Source organism: Triturus cristatus, chromosome 2_1 (genome assembly GCF_964204655.1).
Source record: "Triturus cristatus chromosome 2_1, aTriCri1.1, whole genome shotgun sequence".
NCBI lineage: Eukaryota > Metazoa > Chordata > Amphibia > Caudata > Salamandridae > Triturus > Triturus cristatus.
The window spans coordinates 431,125,472-431,150,827 of record NC_140581.1 but is presented as its reverse complement, the minus strand read 5'-3'; the positions used below and the strand labels follow the sequence as shown (position 1 = coordinate 431,150,827).

Below are 25,356 nucleotides of genomic sequence, written 5' to 3'. Positions count from 1 at the left end.
TCCTGCTCATTCTACCTTTGGATTTTGAGCTGGAAAGATCACTCTTTTTGTCTGCTGCATCATTGCAATTGGATTTGAGGATTTTTTGATTTGGATATTTTACAAGTAAGTGGTTGTTGTGTCTGTTTGATTGGGGGCATTGCAGTTCTTGGAACTACAATTTATTTTTGGTAACTATCATTATTCCTTTTTTTAAAAATGTTGTGGGTATTACTAGTCAGTAGTAGGCCCGAGCAGCATGGGCATGGCCTATGGGTGTGTGTGTGCATGATGAAGCAACTGTTCCTTTAGTGTTTTTTGAATTTATTTTATTTTCAAGCATCATTTAAGGGCATGAATGGCATTGGATTAAGTTGGGGAAGTGTGTTTTGAGGGTGGCCTTTGTGATGTTGTTGGGCCTGGCCATGTGGCTGGTGGCCATTTTGAAGCCTAGGCCTGCAAGCTTGCCTGGCCTTGTCTGCCAACAGGCCTGCTTTTTAATCCACAAGGATCAGAGCAGATAGCCACAGCTTTATTAATCAAGTGTTTTCTGTATGGTGTGGTAAATATTTAAATTACCTGTACTATTTTTTATGCGGTAAAGTCTAGTAAGAATAACTCAGTCAAAATTAGAGGCAGAATCCGTGGTATTAGAGGTTCTGAAAAGGGCTTTATTCCTTACAAAGGAATTGTAGTTCGAACTAGGCAACCATATTCCATCACCACGAAGGTTCAGGAAGGGATCAGCAATACATTATTGACAAGTAACAATATTTATATGGAAAGCATTGCATTAGGACAGATGCAGGAGGCGTAACAGCTGATAATACAGATAAAAATACACATACGTAATGAAAATAGGCGTATACTAGAAGCGTCATTAAAAATGATGTCACAAGTGGGTGGATCCATAAGAGAATCCTGCAGCGTCGGCAGAAATATTTGACAGAGATGCGCGCGCAGCCGCATGACGCGTGATTGACGTACAACTAGAGGGTGAAGGGAACTTGACATTTGGCCCTACATGTGGAGACAGAAGTCTGGTGTGTCAGGACAACCTAGTCCTAAATCATATCTAATATCTTGTGTTTAAGGAACTATATTATCTGGAAGGAAGGGTCTTCTCGGACAGATCCTATTCTATACTGACTGTTTAGTGCGTGTACAAGCGTCTATGTGTCTACATGTAATGCGAGGGGGCAGGAATCTTCCATAGTAACAGGGGCTATGAATTACTTGCATAGAGATAGCGAGGCCGAGCCTTTTGCTCGGTAGCTGGAGGGATGTTTACCTAAACTACTAGACAGGAATGCATTGGATGAGGAGCGGAGCAGATAACTTGAAGGCTGAATACAGTTTTTGGCAGGCAACAGGCCGCGTCAGGCACCGTTAGCCGCGCAGGGAGTAAGACAAAGTTCATGGACACGGATGCAGGTCCAAGCTGGAGCATTTCAGAGGCAGAAACAGAAAAAGGCTTTATGGCAGAATTCAGGGCCTACTCGCCTTAACTGTAAAAAAAGAAAAGTGAACCACATAAAGTCGGTGGCCTTTCATACTTAGGAATGGAATATTCGACCCATTCATGGCGGATCTGAAAGAGGGCATGTTGACGTTGGACGCACATGTATTTGCGTCTTCATAGCTGGAACTGGAGGGAACATACATGTACTTATAGCATGTACATGGAGCCGTTGGGGTCTAAGATAGGGGACACAATTGACCATAAAAATTCATATTTCCACATTCCCTCCTTGTCCCCTACGGACCCTCATGAAATATCCATCTTCATCAATCCATCAATCTGTTCATATAGCATCATTTGTTCTTCTTTCTTCTTCCGAGATCGTGAATGAAAATTTGAAGGCGGGGTACACGATGTGGCACACAGACCACAAATCGCTGGCCCACATTGTAGACACAAGCAGCAACTGAATAGTATGAGAAAGCCAATACCTAGGAAGGATAGGATCCTCCATCCCCAGGCTGACAACACGCTCCAGAACCAACCGGACCAAGTCCAGGTGCCTGGATTCTGGTGTATCTGGCTTACGATCTTATGAAGTCGAGTTATGGCTTTATATACTGACGGCGCGTTTTCTGGTATGAAAACACAGCAACTTGATCCGATGACCCTACAAGCTCCGCCCCTATCGGCCAGAATGACGTCAAGGACAAGACGATTTTGGAGAACAACAATCCGCATCGCAGACTGCTCCTCCGTTAAGTTGCCCAAAGCGGAAGTAGTTTCATTCACTACTGCTTCAAGGGTTCTAGTTAATCTACGTATCACCTTACTATTGGTGACTGTACCTATGTAGGGAAAGAAACCTTTATTGAAATCTGTGTATTTCTCCCATGCTGTTTCAGTGTAGTCGACAATCGGGAGGTCTCTCTGCTGTCTATTGTGTACTAAATGGGTGTTCCTATGATAATCAGGCGGGGCTAGGAAAACAGGTGGCAGAAGGAATGCAATGTAACAGGTACCATCCCAATCTAGTGGTAGGCGTATGTATGCGGTGTGACCACAGATGAAGTAGGAGTGACGGGAAGCTCTAAATATAGATTTGCCTTTATCACTGAATTCTATTACAGTGTTACATTTACTATGGCCCATGTGTTTTGAACCATTCTTTCTTACACATAATTCGCCTCTAACTGGAAATACTGACATAGCGGGCAAGATTGGTGTAGCTTCGGATTCAATATTCAGGATCATAAGATTAAGTGTAAAGTTACCTAATCCATATACTTCATTTTCTAGATCAGTTCCTGTTCTTTTGGGAAGTCCCTCCTTGTTAGGGTAGCAGACTTTAAGTAAATCTAGGTTCAGGTTTCCCCATACCCAATTGTCTTGGTAAACTACTGTATTTGAATCTAGGGAATTAATCAAACTAAACCATGCTCCACAGGAGCCATTGTGTGTGAATGGATACGGAAAGAGGGGCAGAACTCCCTTGTATTTCTGATAGGGAGGGAGTCGGCCACATATCCAACAATTTGTAGCATTGCTGGTCTGATGAGAATGATGTAACATACTAATGAATGTGTTGTTGCGCAGCGCAAATCTATAGGACAACTCATGTGGGGGTAATTCACTAAAGGAGTGTTCGGTAGTAGCATTGGAAGCACGCTTGGAGATAGGGTAATACATGTGTAATAATATACCGGAGATAATAATCAGAAGACTTAGAAAAAACATAATTAACAATGTCACTATGCAGTGACTACGAAGTGATTTACAGTACGCATGTGTCCTGAGCCGTTTCTGTCCATTTTTCTCTCTATTTTGGTCTAGAGGATACATGTCAGAGACAAATTCAACCGATTCACCTTGGAGAGGACTTAAACAATCAAATTGTCTGACTTGCTAGACCTTAGTTTCAGTTTATAGTTTTCACTCTTGGTTTGTTCAACCAGGGGTAGTTTTGAATCAGTCTGTGAGGGAATGCAGGGCTGAGGGTTCACGTCGGACGGTAGTCCATAAAATTTTTTGATGTGGCTCGAGTGCAACCACCCTTTACGTCCCTCAATCTTCACGGCTGTCCTTGTGGTCAAAATGACGAGCTTCGGCGACCGCCACCGAGGCTCCAGCTGGCTCCTCCTGTCAAAATTCCTCACAAACACGAGGTCCCCCGGAACCACGTCGTGGGGCTTCACCTCAGTGTTGTCGGGAAAAGCTGCAGCTACCTGTGAACGACAAGATTGTAGTGCAGACATCAAGGAAGCCAGGTAATCTGTCAGCATATTACAATCAACATCAGTTATTTTACGAGGTATAGGCGTCCCCCACATATTTGGTGGTCTACCGAAGATCACCTCATACGGGAATAGCCCTGTTCGAGAGTGTGCTACCATTCTCATGTAAAAGAGCGCAACTGGTAAAGCTACTATCCAGTCGACACCTTTTTCTCTACATATTTTTGACAGTCTAATTTTCAGAGTTTGATTATGTCGTTCCACGAGACCTGCTGCCTCGGGATGTCGGACACAGTGGAATTTCCATTGGTAGCCTAACAGAAGTGAAACATGTTTCATGAGCTCGGATGAGAACGGTTGGCCATTATCTGAGTACACGATACGGGGCAAACCATACCGTGGGAAGAATTCTCGAACTAACTGTTTGGCAGTAGTCGGGGCAGTGTAATCTGAGACGGGATACGCCTCTGTCCACCGGGAAAGAGCGCATACAACTACGAGGACATATTTGAATCCTCGACAACGTTCCATCTGGATATAATCCATCTGGAGGACTTCAAAAGGGTGATCGGGGGGTTGAAATCCACCCTGGTCTACAGGTACGCTTTTTCCTGGATTGAACTGACAACAAATCATACAGGTACGTACTTTCTGTTTAGCCGCTGCTCGTAAGTGTTTATTAAACCAAATATGTTGAATACTGTCTAGCATAGCTTTCTCTCCTAGGTGCGCTGGACTATGTATTGTGTTAATGATGACCTGAACCATTGAGTCGGGGAGAAACCATATAGATTTTCCCTTCGTCATCCATCCTTGATCCGTTTGGATCCCTCCTAATTCAGTCCATCTCTTTATTTCTTCTGGTGTAGCATGTGTCTGTATGTCAATTACATCAAGGGCGGGATCCTTAACTGTCATGCAGTGTGTTGGTGTCGGAACTATTGTCTTTGTCGTGTCAATTGGACGAGTCTGATTCTGAGCAGTCTGTTTAGCTGTTCTGTCAGCTAGGTCATTACCCTGAGAAATAATGTCAGTTACTTTTGTATGGGCTTTGCACTTCATGATAGATATTGAAGTAGGCAGATGTATTGCATCTAACAGAGCTTGAATAAGGGGACCGTGCTGGATGTGGGCACCGTGAGAAGTTAAATAACCTCTCTCTCGCCACAGTACGCCGAAGTCATGGACGACTCCGAATGCATAACGTGAATCTGTGTATATGTTGACTTTCTTATTTTTGGCTTGAATACAGGCTTGTGTCAGAGCGATGAGCTCTGCTGCTTGAGCTGACAAGGTATCGATACAATTTGTTTCAATAATTTCAGTGTCTGTTGTGACTGCATAAGCGGCCACTAATTCTCCTGCATTTGTTCTCATGCATGAACCATCTACATATAATGTCAGGTCTGGGTCTGATAATGGAATATCTGTCAAGTCTTGTCTGGGTTTCGTTGTAATAGTAATGACTTCAATACAATCATGTGCCAATGGGTCTGTTCCATTTAATGGCAAAAGTGTGGCAGGATTTAATGTACTACAGCGTCTGATTTCTATGTGTGGCTGGAACAAGGTTAATTCGTAACCCGTCAGTCTTGCTATAGTCAAGTGTTGTGTTTGGGTCCGGTTCAGGAGAACTTCTACTGCGTGTGGTACTTGTACTGTCAATTGATGTCCTAACACTATGGCGTCGCTTTGTCTGATTGCTAAAGCTGTTGCTGCGACTGATTTCAGGCACGCAGGAAGAGCCTGAGCTACGGGATCTAATGTACTAGAAAAATAAGCACATGGCTTGTGTGATCCTGCTTGTTCCTGCGTGAGTACTGACAAAGCAGTACCTTCACGTTCTGTAACAAAAAGTGTAAAACGTTTGCTGTAACATGGCGTTGCTAAAACAGGTGCTTGGCATAAAGCTTTCTTTAAGCTTTCAAAAGCTTGTGTATGTTCCTGAGTCCAAGGGAGGACAGTCGGTGTCGCTGCCTCCTGTGTTGTTAACTGAATGAGTGGTTTAGCTAAAAATGCATATTGGGGAATCCACTGCCTACAGTACGAAGTGAGGCCTATGAAGGCCCGTACCTCCTTTTGTGTCTTGGGTGGTGGCATGTTTACAATTAACTGGATGCGATCAGGTGTGAGCTGTCTCCCCCATTTGGACAGCAAGTGCCCTAGGTACACAACTTGCTGTACACAAAATTGTAGTTTCGAGGGGGACACCTTGTGCCCCTTGTCGGCTAAGAAATGTAAAACCGTCAGTGATGCTTTTTCACATTCAGGTTCGCTTCGTGCTGTGATCAGCAGATCATCGACGTATTGAAGCAGGGCAGTGTTAGCTGGCATGTGAATACTGTCAAGTTCTCTTTTCAGTGCTTGGCTATAGATGCTGGGGCTTTCTGTGAATCCTTGAGGTGCGCGTGTGAATTTAAAACTTCGTCCATTTAAACTGAATCCGAACAAATATTGGCTTTCCGGATCGATTGGGACGCTAAAGAAAGCGTTCTTGAGATCAATTACAGTAAAGAACATTGCTTCTGAATCTATGGCCGTTAATAATGAAGAGATATCTGGGACCACGGGGTATTGTGGTACAATGCATTTATTTAATTCTCGCAGATCAATAACTAATCGATATACTGGTGGTGCTTTTGGATCAGTTCGTTTAAGAATCGGAATTATCGGGGAATTACATATATTGGAGTCGGTTTCTACAACCACTCCTTGTGCGATGAGCTCGTCAATGATTTGCAGTAAAGCCACAACAGCATCTGGCGGTAATTTGTATTGTCGCATTCGTGGTAGTACCACTCCTGTTTTGAGTGTGACTCGATATGGTGTAATGTGCATATAACCTACATCAGTGGGGCCTTGTGCCCACAAATGTGCAGGTAGATTCTGTAACCGGTGATCCATGTCTCTAGACACGTAGTGACCTTTAAAGTCACGCAAAAATAGTCGTACTCCTTCCGGAGAACAGCATATTACAGCTCCTAGAGCCTTCAATGTTTTTATACCTAACAAGTTTTCTGGACATGATTTCGTAAGTAATAGATTTGTAGTCCGTGTTAATGGACCGACTGTAAATGCAAGTGGTTGCGATACTTCGTTAACAGTAGGCTTTCCTGAAAAACCAAGGGAAATATTTTGTGAGCCTGAGAGGGGTACCCCTGGGACTTCGCTGTGACGGATAGTGGTTCTGCTTGCCCCTGTATCGAGTAGAAACTTTCTATCTTTCCCTAATAACTGACTTTGTACATAAGGACCCTCTTGGTCTACTGGAACCTCAATAAGGGGTAAGCCAACTTCCCTCTCTAGGCTATTTCATGTGTAACGCTGATACTCTGGATAGTCATTTTGTGCATACTGGTAAATCTGTTGTGTCGTGTTTTGTGTTGCAGCAATAGGCTGTGGCTGTTGTTGTAATTGTTGTTGTTGTTGTGGTGCGGTCTATTGTACAGCTGGCATAGGCTGTATATTCTGAGGTACTTGTTGTTGGATCTGATCCTGTCTAGGCGGACGTGGTCTCTCTTTCGTTATACCCGTAGAGATATTATGTTTCAGAACTGCGCAATCGTGTATATAATGACCTGGCTGTTTACAATAGTTGCATGTCCCTCTAACAGGACCTACTGAATCATTGGACTGTGTCATACCCTTTTTATGACCGTCAACTGGAACTGACTGAGCAACGAGTATTTTCATTTTTGTGTCTTTCATACGTCTGTGTTCATGTTCTTGTTCTTCCCTAATTCTATTGTGATGATATTGTAACATTTGTAACATCTGTGATGGTGTGTTTCCTTGCCAGGTACTCTCGAATTTCAGTACTCTACTCTTGACTTGGGGCAGGGAATTCTCAACTAATTTTGTCACAAACAGATGTGGATATGATTCACTACTTGCTTTAATACCAAAACATTTTTCAAATCGGGAATAGAAATCACTAGTGTCTTCATCTTGTTTTTGTTTACAGGCTGAAATTGCACCCCAGTCTTCCCTTTTCGTAGTTAATAAACGTGGTAGTACCTGCACTAATAATCCTGGTAATGCTGTAGTCCTTTCCCCAAGCCCTGAACCTGCAGCTCGGGCCTTTTCTTCGTTTTCTAATACTGTCCAATCTATCTTTTGGTCTCCCACCTCCCATTCCTTTTCTTTGAGTTTCTCGTAAATACCGGCGGGTAATAGGACTTTTAATATTTTCATAAGGTCCGGGTAAGTATACTCTCCCATGAGTAACATGTCTTTTATCTCACGGTGGAAACCTGCTGGGTCTTTGTCATGGCTAGGTACTACTTTCTTCATCTCTAATAATTCAATTTTAGTTATGGGCGCGTACACAAACACGCGTTTAAAAATATTGTCCTCACCTCTGACTGGGTGCACTTCGCGTAAGGGATTCTGTCTGTCTATGTGATACGTTTTTCTCTTCAACTTGGGGGGAACTGAAACATGTTCTGGGCATACGAAGACAATGTACTGGTGTCGATATTCTAGAATTTCTTTAATTAAATCAGTACCTGAACCTCTCCATTTATGTGTGAGTAATTCTATCAGTATATCAGGCAGGGGACCGGGATCAGAGTGTTGGCTTCTATATAATATAACCAGATGTTGTATCATGTATATACCAGCTAAACGCTGTTCGTCTGGGGTAAGATTCAAAAACGTGTGTGCCAACACATCATCACTGTATTCTTCAGGACTGTCAGCCCATTGTACTGCTGACCTGGCTAATTCTTGTTCATCCATAGAATCGAGCATATGATACCCCCTTTGGTCTCGGAGTAATTTATCAGCAGCCTGGAATAAGTGTTCAGGGGACTTCATATTTAACATAGGGGCTTGAAAATGTCTGTTATATTCTGGACGTATCGGACGTGTCGGGTCATTAAGGTATCTGGTATTGTTACAAGGTCTTCCCCTACCTACATAGGCTATCGTTTCTAATTGTCCTATGGGCATTTCTGATTCTTCCTCCTCCTCTCCCTCTGATTCAGTTTTGTCTGCCCCTAATCTGGCTTTATGTATTCGTTCTACTTCTTTGCGGATCTTTCGGCACATAACTACTATGCATGTCTGTTTATCATGCTTTCCCTCGGATATATTCTGACCCCATCGGGTAAGTACTTGCATTTCATCCTGGTCTACCTCGGACCTATCTCTGTCTCTGATCAAGCAGTTTATGAAGAAACGTAACAGTTGTCTCTGTATATCCGCTTTCTGGTATTCCATGGCTTCGTCAATACTTTCGGGGCCTTGCCCTGTTTGGACAAAGCGATATATATTGTCTAAATGTTTAATCATTCCTGGTAGCGTCGTTAAATATAGTGAGGCTCGTCGTATACGTAGTGATGATAGCACCATTCTGTCATTTTTACCGGGCACTGGATCATATCTACAATCTACAAGATGTTCCTTAAACATGTCGGATGTTGCTATTTGGGGTGTACGTTGGTTTGCTAAATCTCTAAGAGACGATTTGCTTCTTGATGGTGGTGTGGCAAAAATTGCTGTCGCACCTTCTGAGGTGCTAGGCATGAAAGGATTTGTGGGGTGTAAGGTAGAGACTGTGGATGCAGGAAAAGCGGTAGAAACAGATGGACCTGTTGGATTGTGCGGAGGAGTTTGTTGTTGCGGAGGTGGGGCAGATGATCTCGGTGTTGAGCTCCAACGACGGGTGGCGTGTGTGGTGGATCATTAACATATTCGGGAGCTACGTCGTCTAAATAGGAGGAAAGGAAAATATCTTTTGCGGTCTTGGGATGTGCTTTAATCGGGAGTAATGGGGGTGGCAAATCTTTCGGTATTTCCGGGGTGGCCTTAGGTAAACCTTCGGCCAAAAGAGGATACATACCATTCATAAGAGTGTTTCGTTGTCTGTCTACTTGTTCTGTTTTTACTCGGATACCTTCCTTAACTAATACGTTTTCTCGGGCTCTATTTGAGTTCTCCCTACTTTTCTCTTCTAGTGTGAGAGCTTTCTCTGTACGCCTATGCGATTCTTTACGCCATAACTCAATAGCATCTTTCTGTGACTGTCTAGCTTTCTTTTTCCATAATTCTTCTTCTACTCTCATGATGCAATCTGCATCCCATGTCCCGGCTGCGGGCCACCTCTGACTTTCTGCTAGATCCTTGGTGTAGTCCACCCATAAGTCAAGATATAATACGGCATCTAGGCCATGTTTATGATACATAAAATACCCTGGAGTGTCCCTAGGTGGAATGGGAACAGCTTCTTCGAGTACTCCTTTTCTAGTTTTGATCTGTCTTAATTTTGAAAAGAACGGCATCTTTAAACCTTGTTACTTGGTTCTTACTTGAACTGGACTTGAACACAATTAATACGATAAACACAATATTGAACACTCATTCATACCACAATTTATGGACACAGTAAAACATTTAACATTTAACATTTAGTTTTTAACAAACAATGATAATTTAGAAGAAAACTAGTTACTGACATAATCCTAATACTAGATAATACTGAATTATATACATGAACATACTGGATATACTGCTAAACAGTACAGATACACTGCTAAAACAGTGCAGACCGGATCTGTGTACCCGATCCCGTCAGGACCGGCACAAATTAATGTGCACGTCTAACTGCCTCCCCAGCAACGGTACTCACCGGGTAGCACGGAACGGAAGGCCTCGGAACTGAACTGAACTGGACCGGACTGGACTGGACTCGACTCGGAACTTCGGAACCTGGTGGGCCTCTGTATACCTCGGATCTTGCTCTCTCAGCTAGGCTCTGGTCGGGATACTTCGCACTTCTCACCGCCTCGTCTGGGTGTTGATCGCAGCCTCAGTCACCCCCGCTTGGTCGGAGGGAGATACAGGAAATCCTGCGGGTACGCGTTGTTGTCCGTCCGGCTGTGGCAGGAGACCGGGCCTGCAACGCACCTCCGGCGCGTGAGATGAGAAAGTGTCCCTGTTCGGGCGCCAATTTATGTGGTAAACATTTAAATTACCTGTACTATTTTTTATGCGGTAAAGTCTAGTAAGAATAACTCAGTCAAAATAAGAGGCAGAATCCGTGGTATTAGAGGTTCTGAAAAGGGCTTTATTCCTTACAAAGGAATTGTAGTTCGAACTAGGCAACCATATTCCATCACCACGAAGGTTCAGGAAGGGATCAGCAATACATTATTGACAAGTAACAATATTTATATGGAAAGCATTGCATTAGGACAGATGCAGGAGGCGTAACAGCTGATAATACAGATAAAAATACACATACGTAATGAAAATAGGCGTATACTAGAAGCGTCATTAAAAATGATGTCACAAGTGGGTGGATCCATAAGAGAATCCTGCAGCGTCGGCAGAAATATTTGACAGAGATGCGCGCGCAGCCGCATGACGCGTGATTGACGTACAACTAGAGGGTGAAGGGAACTTGACATTTGGCCCTACATGTGGAGACAGAAGTCTGGTGTGTCAGGACAACCTAGTCCTAAATCATATCTAATATCTTGTGTTTAAGGAACTATATTATCTGGAAGGAAGGGTCTTCTCGGACAGATCCTATTCTATACTGACTGTTTAGTGCGTGTACAAGCGTCTATGTGTCTACATGTAATGCGAGGGGGCAGGAATCTTCCATAGTAACAGGGGCTATGAATTACTTGCATAGAGATAGCGAGGCCGAGCCTTTTGCTCGGTAGCTGGAGGGATGTTTACCTAAACTACTAGACAGGAATGCATTGGATGAGGAGCGGAGCAGATAACTTGAAGGCTGAATACAGTTTTTGGCAGGCAACAGGCCGCGTCAGGCACCGTTAGCCGCGCAGGGAGTGAGACAAAGTTCATGGACACGGATGCAGGTCCAAGCTGGAGCATTTCAGAGGCAGAAACAGAAAAAGGCTTTATGGCAGAATTCAGGGCCTACTCGCCTTAACTGTAAAAAAAGAAAAGTGAACCACATAAAGTCGGTGGCCTTTCATACTTAGGAATGGAATATTCGACCCATTCATGGCGGATCTGAAAGAGGGCATGTTGACGTTGGACGCACATGTATTTGCGTCTTCATAGCTGGAACTGGAGGGAACATACATGTACTTATAGCATGTACATGGAGCCGTTGGGGTCTAAGATAGGGGACACAATTGACCATAAAAATTCATATTTCCACAATGGTCTGTTGAATTTAGACATCATTTAGGGCATGGATGGCATTGGATTGAGTTGGGGAAGTGTGTTTTTTGGGGGTGGCCTTTGTGATGTTGTTGGGCCTGGCCATGTGGCTGGTGGCCATTTTGAAGCCTAGGCCTGCAAGCTTGCCTGGCCTTGTCTGCCAACAGGCCTGCTTTTTCATCCACTAGGATCAGAGCAGGTAGCCACAGCTTTATTAATCAAGTGTTTTCTGTGTGGTCTGTTGAATTTAGACATCATTTAGGGCATGGATGGCATTGGGTTGAGTTGGGGAAGTGTGTTTTTTGGGGGTGGCCTTTGTGATGTTGTTGGGCCTGGCCATGTGGCTGGTGACCATTTTGAAGCCTAGGCCTGCAAGCTTGCCTGGCCTTGTCTGCCAACAGGCCTGCTTTTTCATCCACTAGGATCAGAGCAGGTAGCCACAGCTTTATTAATCAAGTGCTTTCTGTGTGGTCTGTTGAATTTAGACATCATTTAGGGCATGGATGGCATTGGATTGAGTTGGGGAAGTGTGTTTTTTGGGGGTGGCCTTTGTGATGTCGTTGGGCCTGGCCATGTGGCTGGAGGCCATTTTGAAGCCTAGGCCTGCAAACTTGCTTGGGCTTGTCCGCCAACAGGCCTGCTTTTTCATCCACTAGGATCAGAGCAGGAAGCCACAGCTTTATTAATCAAGTGTTTTCTGTGTGGTCTGTTGAATTTAGACATCATTTAGGGCATGGATGGCATTGGATTGAGTTGGAGAAGTGTGTTTTTTGGGGGTGGCCTTTGTGATATTGTTGGGCCTGGCCATGTGGCTGGTGGCCATTTTGAAGCCTAGGCCTGCAAGCTTGCCTGGCCTCGTCTGCCAACCGGCCTGCTTTTTCATCCACTAGGATCAGAGCAGGTAGCCACAGCTTTATTAATCAAGTGTTTTCTGTGTGGTCTGTTGAATTTAGACATCATTTAGGGCATGGATGGCATTGGATTGAGTTGGGGAAGTGTGTTTTTTGGGGGTGGCCTTTGTGATGTTGTTGGGCCTGGCCATATGGCTGGTGGCCATTTTGAAGCCTAGGCCTGCAAGCTTGCCTGGCCTTGTCTGCCAACAGGCCTGCTTTTTCATCCACTAGGATCAGAGCAGGTAGCCACAGCTTTATTAATCAAGTGTTTTCTGTGTGGTCTGTTGAATTTAGACATCATTTAGGGCATGGATGGCATTGGATTGAGTTGGGGAATTGTGTTTTTTGGGGGTGGCCTTTGTGATGTTGTTGGGCCTGGCCATGTGGCTGGTGGCCATTTTGAAGCCTAGACCTGCAAGCTTGCCTGGCCTTGTCTGCCAACAGGCCTGCTTTTTTATCCACTAGGATCAGAGCAGGTAGCCACAGCTTTATTAATCAAGTGTTTTCTGTGTGGTCTGTTAAATTTAGACATCATTTAGGGCATGGATGGTTTGGATTGAGTTGGGGAAGTGTGTTTTTTGGGGGTGGCCTTTGTGATGTTGTTGGGCCTGGCCATGTGGCTGGTGGCCATTTTGAAGCCTAGGCCTGCAAGCTTGCCTGGCCTTGTCTGCCAACAGACCTGCTTTTTCATCCACTAGGATCAGAGCAGGTAGCCACAGCTTTATTAATCAAGTGTTTTCTGTGTGGTCTGTTGAATTTAGACATCATTTAGGGCATGGATGGCATTGGATTGAGTTGGCGAAGTGTGTTTTTTGGGGGTGGCCTTTGTGATGTTGTTGGGCCTGGCCATGTGGCTGGTGGCCATTTTGAAGCCTAGGCCTGCAAGCTTGCCTGGCCTTGTCTGCCAACAGGCCTGCTTTTTCATCCACTAGGAGGATCAGAGCAGGTAGCCACAGCTTTATTAATCAAGTGTTTTCTGTGTGGTCTGTTGAATTGAGACATCATTTAGGGCATGGATGGCATTGGATTGAGTTGGGGAATTGTGTTTTTTGGGGGTGGCCTTTCTGATGTTGGTTGTCTTAAAGACATGCTTTTGTTGTATGTGTCTGGTGTGTTGGTGTGCAATGCATGCACCCTGCAGACCTTTTTGGGGCCTGTGAATGTTCGTATTTTCATTTTGCATTAAAAAGGCAGAGCAGTGTGCTTTAGCATGCAGCCTTTACCTGGCTTTTATAGGCCTTTTGTCAGCTCCTGGTGTTTCCCAGGCCCCCTGCGCCCCCTGCTTGTTTGTGTTTTGTGAGTGTCCATGTGGCTGGTGGCCTTATTTAGTGTTTGGACTGGGAGTTATTATTGTCCTGCTTTTGCCATAGGCCTGCATGGTTTTCCTATTGGCTATTTGGCTTACTGCTTCCATCCATCCACTCCCTTTGCCGGCAGCAGCTCCATGGATGCCGAGATGCTCAAAAATTTTTATGGCAAATAGGGTCCACCCCACTTCCATTACATTTTTATTTTGGTGGTTATTATTAACTTTCCTATCCTTCCTGAGAGTGTAGTGTGTGACTGTACACAGTAGTATAACATAGCCCTTGTTTAAAAAAAGTCATAAATGGCTAGACTATATTTTTTTGTTTGCACTAGAACAGTACTAAGTAACTGAATCACAACAACAAATGCAACATTTCACTGATGTTCTTCTCCTGGCTTATTTGGTTTCAGGTGCACAAAAGACAGAGGAGGCGGTGTCATCAGCATCACCCGGCTACCCGTTGTACTGCCAGCCAAACAGAACTCCTGCTGCGCATCACGTCCATGTGTGACCAGAGCTTGTTGTGCATCTGCATCCTGCCTGACATCTGAAGAAGATGGCCCCAAAGAAAGTTACCAGGTCCAGTACCAAGAAAGTTGCCGGTGAGAAGAAGGAACAGAAAAAGGAAGTGCCATTAACCACGACTGGTGGTGTGCCGGCCAATGATTTTTTGGCACCAAAAAAGTTACGCCGGCAGCAGCGTTGTCCGGCAACCAAGCTGGGAGCAGCACAGCGGTCCAACCACACCAACCTAGGCTCAAGGGCTTTAGTGTCGCAGAGGTAGCCAGTCTACTAACGAGCAGCGATGTTGAAGAAATGTCATTACCGCAAAGTAGTACACAATCAAGTTCAACATAGGCGCAAACTCAGCAGATAAGTGTGCAGCCGCAACAAGAACAGCAGCAGCCGCAACAAGAACAGCAGCAGCCGCAACAAGAACAGCAGCGGCTGCAACATCCCACTATAGTAGTTGTTGCTCCTGACGTTGGGGCATTTCAGGAAATCGAGCTTCCTGCAGATAAAGTGGAGCAAAGTCAAACCACTGTTTCAGAAGATCTATTGTCTTCCAGACGACCAGCAAGGAAAAGGAGGCTTAGTCCATCATCTTCTTCTTCAAGCCCGCTTCTGATGATCGTGATGACACTTGGGTCCCACCAGCTTGGTCTGAGAGTGATATAAGCCACAAGACAATGCTTCTGAAAAGGAATGTCCCAGAAAAACTTAGAGTTATGGAGGTAGATGTAGAAGAGGGGGGTGATGATGATGTTGATGAAGACGAGCCAGTCATCACGCACATTACTCCCGCCCCAAAGGGATTGGAGACCAACATTCTCACCCTATCCAGAAAGGCTGCTACTGAGCGGGATGTAGCACGGATATCACCAACGCAGCTTACACCACCACTACCTCCAGCTGCCATATTTTCCAAGGCCCGGCAGGGACCTACATCCAGCTCAACCATCTCAGTAGGTAGTGGTAGTAAAAGTCACAGTCTAGGTGCACAGGGTCACATTTCAAGCACACCCTCCAGTTCATCTGGTATTGAAAGTGGCACATCCAGCAGTGCCAGAAAGTTCTCCTCCCCAGTTTGGGACTTTTTTTCTGTTAGCACCAAGGAGGAGAACGTTGCTATATGCTCAATTTGTCTGCAAGGTTTTCGGCCTGGTAAGCTTGGTACAAACTATGGTACCGGAGTACAAGCAAGTCATCTCAGAATACACCACACTATCATGTGGGAGAATCACCTACTTCAGTTAAAAGAAAGTAGAAAAACTCAACCCATTGAAGTTGGTCAGGAAGAATCAGGGAGCAATATTATTGCGGTGGAAGGTGAAGAAGAGGGAGGCATTTCTAGCCCTGTCCCCAGTAGTGCAGTGGTACCGCCCACATCCTCCTCAGTAACATCAGAGTGGCACCGCAGTAAGAGCCATACTCTGAGTCAGGCTGAGACACCAAGGCGACCGAGTACCTCAATGAGACAATCTGTGTCGTTGAGCCTAAGTGGGTTAGCACAACAAAGGAAAGTAATTCCGCCTACCATTGAGAGCATGTTTAGGTTGGAGGGGCAGTTCCAACGCAACCACCCAACGGCACGGTTGTACAATGCGAAGCTGGCTAAAATGTTAGCCCTGGACCTTCTTCCTTTTTCATTTGTGGAAGGGGTGGGTTTCCTTGAATTGGTGTCTGCCATCTGCCCTAAATGGAAGGTTCCCAGCCGGTCCTATTTCGCAAGAATTGCTGTTCCGGCACTACATCATGATGTGCTGGAATTGGTTGGACAAGCTTTGCAGCAGAGTGCTGTTCACAATATCCACCTGACAACAGACATGTGGACCAGTTGCCAAGCCACAGATTACATGTGCATCACTGCACACTGGATCTCTTTTGTGTGGGTTAGAGATAAGCTATCTGCACAAGGTGCTGTTGACACAGATGCAATTTTTGAAGGTACTCAGAAACATGCCACTGTAGCCATGTTCACCATGGAGAAATCTCATACGGCTGAAAACATTTTACACAAGTTTCGCAGCAAGGTTTTGGAATGGTTGCGGCCAAGAGGGTTTGGTATTGGTTTTGTTGCCACAGACAATGGCAGTAATGTACTTACGGCCATGGAACTTGGTTCCTATTTCAGGGTTCCGTGTTTGGCGCACTGCATAAACATTATAGTTCAAGACTTTCTGAAAAAAGAACCCATAGTCAGCAATTTACTGGCCATCTGCCGAAGAATATGCACTCATTTCAGCCATTCTTATAAAGCTCGGAAGCAGCTGAGGATCATCCAACGTGGACATAGGATGCCAGTCAGGGCACTCATCCAGGAGGTGGCAAAACGTTGGAACTCAACGTATTACATGCTTGATCATCTGTATGAGCAGTACAGGTCACTCCATGAATATGTCTGGAACAGAAGAGGGGATGCTACTGTTAAAGGCATGAACCTTGACATGGAGCAATGGAGCCTAATTAAATGCCTGACTGAGATGCTGTGTCCTTTTGAGGTCTTCACACGTGACGTCAGCAAGGAGGACTGTACAATGGGCCAAGTTATCCCATTATTGCAAATGCTAGTGGATCAACTGAATAATGTGTCTGAATCATACAAAGGTGAGGAGGACAAAAGGCAAGCCCATGACTTGGTGGAGGGCTTATCCCGGCGCTTAGCTGAAAATGTAAGGATACAAAATAAAATTTTGTCACAAGAACATTACATTTGTGCCACAATTCTGGATCCACGTGCAAAATTTGGACTGAAGACATTCTTTGCTTTTTCTGAGATTGATGTTGCCCGCTACAAAAGTTGTATAGCTGAAGCAGCCAGTAAGTTGGAAAACGAACGGCTGCTAATTAAAAGCCCGCAAGATCAACCCACAAGGACTGAAGCAGGCCATGCAGGATCAAGTGCAACTTCGTCGGCTGAGGGCAGTGCGTTTGGATCACAAGACTCACCATCACTATCGACCACAGCAACAATAACTGGATCAGTAGGCGGAGCACGATTGGTATGTAAAGTTAGGCATTAATAAGCACAGTGCTGATGCACGGAGAAAAGAGCTCAAAACCTTACCAGCAGCAACCCTGAACATTGAGCGGATGGTCCAGGCCTATCTGGACGACCCAACAGAGGTGTACATTGATCAAAACCCATTGCGGTATTGGTATAGGAAAAGGTCTGAATGGCCACAGCTCAGCAGGCTGGCGATAAGCTATCTCGCTTGCCCTGTCGCAAGTGTCTCTTCCGAACGTGTTTTCAGTGCTGCTGGTTCCATTGTAACATCGAGAAGGAGCAGTCTCTCGCCCAAAAACGTGGAGAGGTTAACAATGATAAAAATGAATCAGCACTTCATACCACCGAATTACACAATACGTTAAGCAATGGAGGAAGATGAGGACAGCGGCTCAGGTGACGGAAGTATTGTGTCACATGATTACCTACTACTGGCTGAACCCCCAGAGTTTGAGGACGAGCTATACTTCCCTGACAATTAGGCTTGCACTTACTGTCTTCCTCCCTTTTTTCCCCCTTTGTTTGTGTGTCTGTCGTTCCGGTTACAAACTTGTGAATCACAACAAATCCATTACCACCGTCTTCTACTCTTCTAATTTAATATACAAGTTTCAGGTGTCTGCAATTTGACAGTACAGTACTCCGAATCCAGCTCCTCCGCTCCATCATACTGAATCTCCCGCCCAAATCCATTGCCCTCATGAATGATGATTGGATGATGGTAACAATAGTAGAAGAACAAATTCAAACTTTCCTTGTCCTGCTAAAAGAAGTGAGCATGAATCAGATGACTACTATAGCTCTCCTTTCAGAGCCGAGAGAGACTGCCCATTAACTGAAAATAAGATGGAACATGCATTGGACGCAGAGTCGCAGACTGAATGATTTTGTTGTGTTTGTTGTGCATGAAGTTATGTAATTGTGCACTGCCACTAATCATCTTTCTACTTAACACACTAAACTTAACTGAAGGTAAATTAAATGTTCCCCTTCTTGAAAATATTAAATTTGTACTTCTCCTCCAGCTAGGTGATACATTGCTTTTAATTCAATACAGGAAGGGTACTCACTCAATCTGCGCAATGAGTATGATTGACACAACAGCACCGTTCATCATGATGATGGCGAAATAGACGGCCCGTTAACTTAAGATGAGAAGGAACAGGTAATGACAATTAATGGCATGCATTGGACACCTGACTCTGAGCGATTGGTCTTTGTGTTTTCGTTGTTTGTTTGTTATGCACAAAGTGAAGTCAAAGTGTACTAGTAATCTATCTTTCTGTACACACTAAAGAATGACTCAAGTCAGTAATATTTCTACTCTTGTTGTGTAATTAAAATTTTTACTTATACTGCAGGCCGATCTTCACAGTCAGTCAGTAAAAGTATCGGAGCTGATGATGAAGTCAGGAGGATGTTTCTTGAGTGGCATAAAACGTAAAAGCCTAAAGGTAAACACGTCAACAACAACCACAGCAGACCCAAATGTCTGTGTAGAAGTGGAATAGAGTGTAGCGGTGGGATGACTGCGGTGCATTGATTTTACTAACTTAAACTGTAAAATGCTATGTTTGGAATGGATAATGTGCTTTGCCTTTGTCCAACTCTTTAAAAAAAAAAAGTACTCTAAAGTCTTAACGTAGGATGTGCTACTGCTAAACACTGTGGGCCTGCTCTCTCCTGTTATTGTTGAAGGTCAATGCTGGAAACAGACTAGAGTAGACTTAGATGATGCATACATGCCACCTCGGAAAGTGTTCTTGTTGCACTACACCATAAGGTGTGCATTTGTTTTAACTTTCTTTCTCAATATCCCCTTTGGTTTTCCATCTACAATTACAGGCCGGGCCTTGCCCTATACTTTGGAAAACATTACAATGCACACTTACCTTACCAATAAATCAACATTTTTTTTCCAGCCAGGCAGTGGCGAGTGGCGACTCGAGGCGACACACCCAAGATTGATGGATGAGAGGAGCAAGAGGAATGCCGAGATGCAAATCCAGTCCACATTTTTTACCAGGATAACACAGTAACAGTATCCACTTCTTTTAAATAATTTGATTAATATTTTGTATGCAATCTTTACAACAGTGTGTTCTTGGAGTTTATGTTATCATCATTAGGTTTGCTCTGTGTTTACGATTCGTCCCTACCAGTATTTAAAATTTCTATTTGCTATCTGTAAAATTATTAAGGCCGGAACAACAGAACAAGAACTAGAAGTGTATGTAATCCGGGTCTCTCATCATCATGCATGCATTTCCTTTTTCTCCCTTAACATATGGATATGGTAGTCTTCAATGATTGTCGTTTGTTTGTCCATGCATACTGTTTTTCTATGTCAAACCTTTCCCAAAAACCCCCTTCCCAGCCATTCAACAAACCCTAACCCTCTTCCCCCGGGCTGTGTGACTTATTGTCGAGGTGTGACTAAATTAAATGTACACCAATACTTAATCACACACTTGCTAGGGCGGATGTGGTGAAAGCAACAGTACTTCAATTTCAAGGCAGAGCGATGATCTTCTTCTGCTTGCCCACCCATGAGTAGGATATTTCAGAGGTTATTTTATTTAACAAAGGAACATATACCTCAGCATGAATTGCCGGCATTAATTGGATATGTTTGTTGTCATTCCTCATATACAGCACTAACTGTTAGGCTGTAGGCCTAGTCAAGTGACTCGACACAACTATAGTTTGTAACTCTGTCTAGTAGGCTATCCCAACCACCATTATGTTTTTTTGTCAAATATTTGAGCATATTATTGTTGCTCGGTAAGTTCTGTACTGTACTTCATTCTACTACTCTTCTAACAGTCTCTCAAAACAAGACAATTGTAAAATATACTCTTAGAAAAACAGTAAGACAAATTAATTATTTATACAAATAGTGGCATGGTAGAGTAGCACTATAAAGCACAGTAGTACATAACATTTTAAATCTCGACCGTCCTTCTTCCTTCCACCCGTCTTTCACTTTTTAGTTGAACAGTGCACCAGGTGCTCTTCTCCATAAAACTTTCAAAGCGGAGTTGAAATCAGATAGATGAGGCCATTGGTTACTCAATACTCCCGCTCCTATGCCAATTAAAGGGAATTCTAGTCTTCTAGTTCACTCTTCAAACGTCCCCAACAACTCATACTTACTTACAACATCGGATAGCGGGTGGACTTTGTCCGCCCGCCATCCTCACGCTAAAAAGGGTGGGGGTCACGTGGGGACAATTAATTAGGATGATGCGCCCGGCACAGTGGCGGGCGCATCCTGTTTTTTTTACATTCTGGTTGGCGTTGCCGAAAGCAATGCTAAAAATGCATGTTGTGCTGCTTTTCCAAGCACAACATGACGGGCCCCGCTTGGAGCCTGTCACGTTTTGCTTTGAAAGGCGGGGGGTACCATAGCATAGGTATGTACCCTCCATGGGGGCCCCCAAGCATACTCTGCAATGTCTGCATGCCTTTCCGTGGCAGACGGCAATGCCGCCACGCAAAGGCATTCCAAAATGAAGATTAAATGGCTGGCGTTGTGTTCAGAGAGACACCACCGCCATATTAAACCCTTTTCCGCCTGGTCGATATGCGGGGGGTCTGAATATTTTTTACAGGGATGGCGGGAGGTATGCCCCTGCGGTGTCGGCAGTGAATTCCAGCCGGCCCGGCGGGGGCAATACGCCCACCATCCTAATGGGGCCCTAAGTCACAACTGTACAGTGTACATATACATACAGTACACCCTTGCAGTGAGTGTACTGTCAAGTTCAACAATAGTTAAGGATTATGAATCTAACTTACCACGGCCTGCCACTGGTGCTGCCACTCCCCCTACCGCTCCGTTGCTATCTGCAGCAACTGCCGCATCCTCGCCCTCCGCGTCGCCTTCGCTGGCCCCGGCAATGGTGGTCGGTAGTGCGCCTAGAAAACATTACACATTTATTAGGCGTCATATACACCTTCCCCTATTGATCAGTAGCAAGGTTGAAAAATGAGTTAATACTAACATACATCAATAGTACAAATCAGGTAGTAGTAGAGTAGACACTAATAGTAATATATGATCATTGTAGCCTTTGCTTAATTAGCCCTAGCCATGCTACCATTTTACCTTTGTGTCTTTTATTTTTGCACATGTGACTTTACCTTGCAGCTTCTTGTATAAGACACCTTTGAGCCCACATGACCTGCCTCACACTGCTACTGTCTAGTCTACGCGCTGCGTACAAGCGGTCAACAAAACCATTAACAAGCCACTTTTTTAGGAAGTACTGGTGTACTGTTACTGTTAGTCCATATTGCTTATCCATAAATGCTACACTTTTTGGCACGGCTGAGAAATGCTTGCAAGTTGCAATATACTAACGCACACCATTTCATTCTTCTCATTACAGACGGAAGATTCCCTTCTACGAACCAGAGCTTCTGAATGATGCAACAACTACCAGTACTAGGTTCTTCTAAGGTGAGGGGTCCCTTCACTCACATCTTCATTTATAAATTTATATAAACTAAATTCCTAGGGGATGGTGGTGCTGTCTTCCACCACTGTTCAGTTATCATGATTTAATTCCCAACTGTATAAGTGTAACAATGTATATTGTTTTAATGTTATTGATTTTCCGGTTGGTGCTGGATTTTATAATAAAACAGTGTACAGAGCTTCTCAATTTGAAATAAACATTTTGAACTTACATAGACTTGGTGGTATTTGGTGTGGACTAACTTACATGAGTGAGCAAATTAAGTAAGGGTGTGCATGTGCATTGCTTCCACGACTGAGAGGTTGGGTGTGTTATGTTCTGGGTTGTCTACTTGTTGGGTATCTTGGGGGGAGGGTTCCGAGACCTAATAGTTATGACAAGACAGTACTATAGTCAAGCAGTGGAATTGTGGTGGGTACGGAATTTCTGATTGAGGTGTGCGAGGAAGGTCCAACCTACCATCACCAACATCCTATTTTCTGGTGCAAATGTCTGTGTATGTGCAAGATCCCTACAACAGTAGTAGTATGTCCTATAGGCTATCATATAAAAATAGTAATAAATCTGGTAGGGCTGTTGTTGCTGTGAATTTTCAAAGCCTCAAAATTAACAAAGACTCAAGATCAATAAGAGTAAAAGTAGTACACGACGATGACCCAAAGGATTGGACTCAATGGCTCGAGCTACTGGTGAATATGAGTTTTATATTACAATCTTTCACATAAAGAGTGGCACTGGCCAACTGGGCAAGACTAGCTACTACAGTACAGACAGACTGATAGTATGTAGTAGTAGTAGTACTGAGAGTCATCATAGCGGAGGCAGGGATAAGATTTTTGAAACCGTACAGATTGAAGGATAATTGGTGGTAAAAAAATAGCATTTGGAAACAAACAATAGTTCGTGAAAAATATGGGGCAGTAAAAGTTATGGAATAAGAAATATTATTAAAAACAAGAAGACTTACTGGGGCCAGCAGAGGAGCCCTCATTGGTGTCCTCCTGGTGGTGTTCTGACTAGGGGTGGGCGGAATTTGCGTAATCGCGTTACGCAAATCTCCGCGAAACTGTAAAAAATCTCCGCGAACACGCAGAAATTCCGCAAACGCGCGGAATTGCTTGTTCGCGTTGTTTTTTTCCTGATCACAATTGCTGTTTGCGTGCTCAGGGAGAAATATCTTGCGAACACGCATTTTGAGAACGCGAGCAAGCAAAAAAATTCGCGAAGTTGCGGAACGCACAATTTTGGGCAATTTCGCGTTTTCCACGGAATGCGAAATTACCCAAATTCCGCAAATTCCGCGAGTGGAACGTAATTTGCCGCCCAGGCCTAGTTCTGACTCTCCCGCCGACTGCCCACTCCCTGTCTGTCTGCCCCTGGGTGCTGATGAACAGGAAAGATATAAGAAAGAGACAAACATTGATGGATGGTGTCAACCAAATACAATATTTTTCAACAACGGTCAAAAAACACTTATGTAAACAACAATTGCAATAACTAAATTGACCGATCTCATCTGGTCAACAAGTAATATCGGGGGATTCGCAGTTCGACTACGTACGTTACTATTTAACAACAGTAATCCAGTCTTCCATTCTGATTCCAGAATACTAAGTTACAACTAAGCCTAAGTACGACGTACCGCCCAACCTAGCCCACCTATTCCAGGCATGCCAATTGTACATTAAGTATGCATTTCCACTGTATTCCTCAACAATGCATATGGTCAAATCATGGAGGACACATGACTACATTTTTTGTATACACCAAATTTTGGTTTGATTGATTGATGCTGATCTGCTAGTGCTAAGCCTACCACTACTCATTGAACAAACTAGAAAAGGTTCTAATAAAGACTGCCGTACTAGCAGCACATCACGTCACTGAGTGAGGGGGCATCACGCATACCACTAACAAATTAGAAGCTCATACAAAGTACCTAAACCTAAGTATCAATCCGTCCCTATCTATTAGTGACAGGACAAAGTAAGGAGTGGACTAGAGTCACTGTAGCATTACGTAACTTAATTTCTCTAAAATAAACTCGTAAAGAATCACGCTAAGCAAGCGCAAACGCAAAGCTGCAAACAAGTAAGATTAGTAGTAGCGCAGAAGAGCACCTGTGTCATAATCACAGAAGACTTTTAAACGTTATTAACCTGGAATGTATTGTAAGCAGCAACATTCTAGCTGGTTGGAAGGAAAAAAAGATATTCGCAATGTATAACACAGAGAAGAAGAACAGACACAAAGTTTTAATAATTAAATAGATACTCACCAAGCCCCGGGACCTCCACTCCTAGCAGGTCCAGCAGGTCCTGCTCACGGTCCAGGATGTCGAACCACCGGTGCGTCAGCTGCGCCTGGGTGTGCCGGACCCCAGAGAAGCGCGACACTGCCCGGCGCACCTTCCCCCACCGCTGCCGACGCTCCTGGAGGCCGTACCAGGACCCAGGCCTGCCACCTGCTGCCAGGGTTGAGGGGAGGTGGCGCTGCACAAAGAAAATTAGTGCAGCCAACTCCACCTCCCCAAATAAGTCCCGTGCCTGCACCCCTTGTGGGCGCCGCCTTCCGCAAGGAAGGCGGTCGCGGCTCTGGCTGCGACGGCGAACAGCCCTACCCTTAGACATGGTTCTGGGGACGGGACGGGAAAGAAAAGGTAAAAAAAAATAAAGGAGTAAAGGAAATAAATATCAGGCAATAGAAAGAGAGAAAAAGTAGCTAAAAAACAAAAAAAAAGTAGACAAAAACCAAAAATATAGAAGCAGGAAAATAGTTAGAGAAATAATAAGTAAGAAAGATAAAAAACAAGTGGCTATAAACAAAGGATTGAAGAGATTTTGGGAGGATTCAAAATCAGGCCCCAGAACCATGCAATAGAGTGAAAAACAAGATGGCCGCGCCCATTGCGACCACGTGCGCAAGTTCGCGCGATATTTTCTCCCCGAGCAAGCAAAAAGCAACGCAATCAAGTAAAAGCGGTCACGAACAGGAAATAACTACCGCGAACGGGCGCGATCATGCATTGCGCGACCCGGAAAAGGAAGTAAGCATCGCGAGAGGGCGGGACAAGTGAAAACAAGCCCGTGAGCAACCGCATGGGTAAGTTGTAGACCCGCGATCACGCAAAAAATACTGCAAACAGGCGGGAAAAAACTTCTGCGTCTTCGCGATATTTCTGGCGTGTTTGCGGAGATTTTTAGCATTTTTGCGATAATTTGCGAAAGTTAATTTCGCAAATTCCGCCCACCCCTAATTCTGTTTTATGTGTGCTGCTGTTGATTTTTGTGGCACGCTGTGTAATTTGATTTGATTTGAGCATTTATAAAGCGCACAAATGCTCAT

At 44.3% G+C, this 25,356-nt stretch overlaps 1 long non-coding RNA gene across 2 annotated transcripts in view; it reads right to left on the bottom strand.

The window, feature by feature from the left end:
• The window catches only part of LOC146865414 (uncharacterized), a 341,143-nt gene that overhangs the window by 263,783 nt on the left and 52,004 nt on the right, over positions 1–25,356 (bottom strand). For both annotated transcript variants that reach the window (XR_014970150.1, XR_014970149.1), the window contains exon 2: positions 21,329–21,448. This is a non-coding gene — a long non-coding RNA (uncharacterized LOC146865414). The remainder of the gene's footprint in view (positions 1–21,328; positions 21,449–25,356) is intronic.